We start from the raw sequence: 4,657 nt of genomic DNA, 5'->3' as shown, positions 1-4,657 counted from the left end.
CATTTTTGGGGGGTGGGGGGGTGTCGGCGAACCCGGCCTCCCCCCTGCCCGGATTTTTTTTTTTTGTTGGTTGTTTTTTCTGGGGGTTTTGTGGGTTTTTTTGGTGGTGGTTTGGGGTTTGGTTTTTGGGTTTTGTTTTTCTTTTTTTTGGTTTTGGTGGTGGTTGTTGTTGTTGTTGTTGTTCTTCCCGGCGACAAGTAGTTCATCGAGGCCAAGCAATCGCTCGTTCCGTATCGTTAACCGCTTGTTACCGTTTCGTGCCTATCCGCGGCTCCTCTCTCGACGGTCGGTACCGTTCCTCTTGAGCGTCTAGGCGCGTCCTGCAAATGTACGGGGGCACGCTCGAGGCTCGGTAGTTGTCGAAGGGGGTATCGATCCCTCGTCGACAGGGAGACGCTACTTGATCCTTAATCGCTACGATCACCGCTCGACCCACCGAGTTCGATTCCCCTGCCGACCGGTCCGTCGCGTCCAAACGTCACCGTTCTCCGACGCGCGAACGACCGCACCTTACTTACTCGTTGCTTTGCTCGACCGTCACGGTCGTTTTCCCTTCGGACGTCTCCATTCCGGGTGGAGAGCGCCTTCTCGAGAGCGTCGTTGGTTATTCGCGTGCTCTCCGTCCAGGCCGCAGCTAATGAAGCCTAGGCCAAAGGAAGCCGATCGTTCTGTCACCGAGGGCGGACTCGTAGCTGAATTACCGGTTCGTGGAGTCTTCCGTCCGCTCGTTCGCCGCAGGTCGGCGTGTGTTAATTTTGTCGGCGAGGGACGGAGAGCGATCGGTCGACGTTCCCTCCTAAGCGTAACCTCCCCACCCACCTCCGCGCCGACCGCCCGCCGGCCCCCGTCCCGGGCAGTGGACATGCACGAGCACGCACGCGCGCACGCACGCACGCACCGCTCCCGAACGGGCCCCCCGGCCCGGAGCCCTTGACCGCAGCCGCCGCTTCAGGCCGCGCGCCTGCGCCGAGCCGCGCCGCCGCCGCCCCCCCCCCCCCCCCCCCCCCCCCCCCGGGGAACGCAGGCGGGAGCTTTTAGACCCCCCAGCGCCGTCCCCAGCGCCGTCCCCGCCGAGGCAAACCAAACCCAACTCAAACCCAACCCCAAAATCCCACAATAACCCCGCACGGAACACGGCGCGGACCCTCTCACAAACAGCGCCCCCCCCCCGCCCCCCCCCCCTCCCGCCGGCGGCTTTGCCGCCTCGGGCAAGGCAGGCGGGAGCTTTCAGACCCCCCCCCCCCACCGCCGTCCCCGCCGACTCCGTGCCGAGGCAAACCATGCCATACGAAAAACAAAAATCCCCCAATAACCCCGCCTCGAACACGACGCCGACACTCTCTCTCTCTCACAAACACACACACACACACCCCCCCACCCCCCCCCACGCGCCCCCTCCCCTCCCCTCCCCTCCCCTCCCCTCCCCTCCCGCCGGCGGCTTTGCCGCCCCGGGCAAGGCAGGCGGGAGCTTTCGGACCCCCCCCCCCCCCCCCCCGCCGCCGTCCCCGCCGACTCCGTGTCGAGGCAAACCATGCCATACGAAAAACAAAAATCCCCCAATAACCCCGCCTCGAACACGACGCCGACACTCTCTCTCTTTCACAAACACACACACACACACCCCCCCACCCCCCCCCACGCGCCCCCTCCCCTCCCCTCCCCTCCCCTCCCCTCCCGCCGGCGGCTTTGCCGCCCCGGGCAAGGCAGGCGGGAGCTTTCGGACCCCCCCCCCCCCCCCCCGCCGCCGTCCCCGCCGACTCCGTGCCGAGGCAAACCATGCCATACGAAAAACAAAAATCCCCCAATAACCCCGCCTCGAACACGACGCCGACACTCTCTCTCTCTCACAAACACACACACACACACACCCCCACCCCCCCCCACGCGCCCCCTCCCCTCCCCTCCCCTCCCCTCCCCTCCCGCCGGCGGCTTTGCCGCCGCGGGCAAGGCAGGCGGGAGCTTTCGGACCCCCCCCCCCCCGCCGCCGTCCCCGCCGACTCCGTGCCGAGGCAAACCATGCCATACGAAAAACAAAAATCCCCCAATAACCCCGCCTCGAACACGACGCCGACACTCTCTCTCTCTCTCACAAACACACCCACCCACCCACCCCCACCCCCCCCACGCGCCCCCTCCCCTCCCCTCCCCTCCCCTCCCCTCCCGCCGGCGGCTTTGCCGCCCCGGGCAAGGCAGGCGGGAGCTTTCGGACCCCCCCCCCCCCCGCCGCCGTCCCCGCCGACTCCGTGCCGAGGCAAACCATGCCATACGAAAAACAAAAATCCCCCAATAACCCCGCCTCGAACACGACGCCGACACTCTCTCTCTCTCTCTCACAAACACCCCCCCCCCCACCCCCCCCCACGCCCTCCCCTCCCGCCGGCGGCTTTGCCGCCCCGGGCAAGGCAGGCGGGAGCTTTCGCCCCCCCCCCCCCCCCCCCCCCCACGCCGCCGTCCCCGCCGACTCCGGGCCCGGGCAAACCAAACCTAACCAAACCATAAAAAAACAACCAAACAAACAAAACCCACAAAAAAAAAAACCCACACCAAACACAACACCCCCCACTCCACCCCCTCCAAAGAAACCAACCCCAAACGACCCAAACAGAAATCGTCTCCGAAAAGGTACGCCATTTCCCTTCCCCCCCCCGCACCCCAGCCTTACCTCTGCGCCACGCTCCCCGCCTGCTCGCCGCCCGTCTGTCGCCTGCCTCTACGCCAGCCTCCCTTCCCTGCCGTCCGCCGCGGCCGCGACTGAGGGCGGCACCCTTGAAGTGGCCGGGGGCGCGGTTGCCAGCAAGCGGGGGAGGCGCGCCCTGTGCAGGCTGCGGGCCCGCCAACCCCCCCCCACCCCTTTCCACGCCCTGCTGCTCCGGCGCGCCGGAGGGACAGTCTGCGGTCGGTAGCGGGGGGGGTGGGGGGAAACCGCACCCACCGGCCTGCAAGGAGGGAGGAGAGCGCGCACGCTGAGGGGGGGGGGCCGCGGGGCAGCGTCTGCAGGCTCTCAGACACGTATTTTAACGTGTTTAATTCAGGGGGAGAAAAAAGGAGAAAAAAAAAAAAAAAAAAGCCAAACTAAAATGAAAGGACGGCGAGGGAAACAACGCCCCCCGCCCGCCCCCCCCCCCCCCCCCCCCCCCCCCCGAATACCAAAGGCCGGCATGCGCCCGGTCGCGAAGTCTCCCAGCGGACGCTGAGCTCTCGGCGGGCTCTAGCCGCCTGTCCACGGGCGCCCGTCAGCCAGAGGGTGCGTGGAGGCAGTGGGTGGAGCGGAGCAGCTGGCCGGGGCGGTGAAGCCGGGCTACGGCTCTGTGTGTGCGCGCGCACGCGCGGGGTTGGGGGAGCGTCAGGTCAAAAAATTAAAAAAAAATTAAAAAAAAAAAAATTTAAAAAAAAAAGAAAAAAAAGAAAAAAAGAAGTTAAAAGCGCTGAAATCTCGTCAATGGGGGGGGGGGGGGGGGGGAGGAGAACGGGAACAGGTATCAGGTTCGCTGAAATCTCGAAAATGGGGCGGGAGGAATATGCCGTCCGTGTCCGTCCCGTCGCTGCCCGGCCCGGCCCGGCCCGGCCCTGCCCGGCCCGGCCCGGCCCTGCCCGGCCCGGCCCGGCCGCCTCCCCGAGCATCCAGCGGCCGGAAGGTCTACCGATCTCCGCAGACAGACTGCCGGCAGGTCTACCGATCTCCGCAGACAGACTGCCGGCAGGTCTACCGATCTCCGCAGACAGACTGCCGGCAGGTCTACCGATCTCCGCAGACAGACTGCCGGCAGGTCTACCGGGCTCGGCAGGCTGCCGGCCGGTCTACCGGGCTCGGCAGCCTGCCGGCCGGTCTACCGGGCACCGCAGGCTGCCGGCCGGTCTACCGGGCTCGGCAGGCTGCCGGCAGGTCTACCGGGCTCGGCAGGCTGCCGGCAGGTCTACCGGGCTCCGCAGGCTGCCGGCAGGTCTACCGGGCTCGGCAGGCTGCCGGCAGGTCTACCGGGCTCGGCAGGCTGCCGGCAGGTCTACCGGGCTCCGCAGGCTGCCGGAGTCCCGGGCGACCCGCAGGCGGCGGCACCGGCGAGCGCGAGGTGGCGTTGCCGGCGCGTCCGGCGAACGGGGCGCCCACGTCTACCGAGCTCCGGCGGGTCTTTGCCGCATTCGCGGGGCTGTGGGGTAGATTTGTTGTCCCCACCGCTTCCTCGGAGCTGTCGAAGGGGTCGCTGTTTTGCGCTGCCTCCAGTTGCGTCATGGTAAAGGTCGGCGTCGTTGGCGCGCCTCCCCCGGTGGGCCGAGATAGCGCTCCCTGGAGCTGGCCGGGGGCGAGGCCACATTGTTCAGTACTATGTGCGCGAGCGGTGGCTCGCTTCCGAGAAGGGATGACCGAGCCGCTACGGAGCCGGCAGCGGCAGGGGGCATAAGCGGCGGTGGTCAAGCGGCGGCGGCGCCACGACCACCGTTCGTTCTTCGTCGGAGCGTAAGAGAGAGAGGGCTCTGCGGGGAGGGCGAAGCCCGGCGGCGGTGGCCGAGCGAGCACGCCTGTGGGACCGCTGTCTGAGAGGGCCGTGGGGAGAGTGGAGGTCGCGCGCGCGGCTTTCCCGCGGCCCTGGGGGGCCCGCTGAGAGCAATCGGTGGTGGAAAGAGGTGTTGAGTCGCCTGTTGGGAGAGGAGGCCGGCGAAG

This window comes from Leptosomus discolor, chromosome 12 (assembly GCF_034619465.1).
Source record: "Leptosomus discolor isolate bLepDis1 chromosome 12, bLepDis1.hap2, whole genome shotgun sequence".
NCBI classification, from domain to species: domain Eukaryota; kingdom Metazoa; phylum Chordata; class Aves; order Leptosomiformes; family Leptosomidae; genus Leptosomus; species Leptosomus discolor.
The sequence above is the reverse complement of the archived record's forward strand: the minus strand, read 5'-3'. Positions refer to the sequence as shown.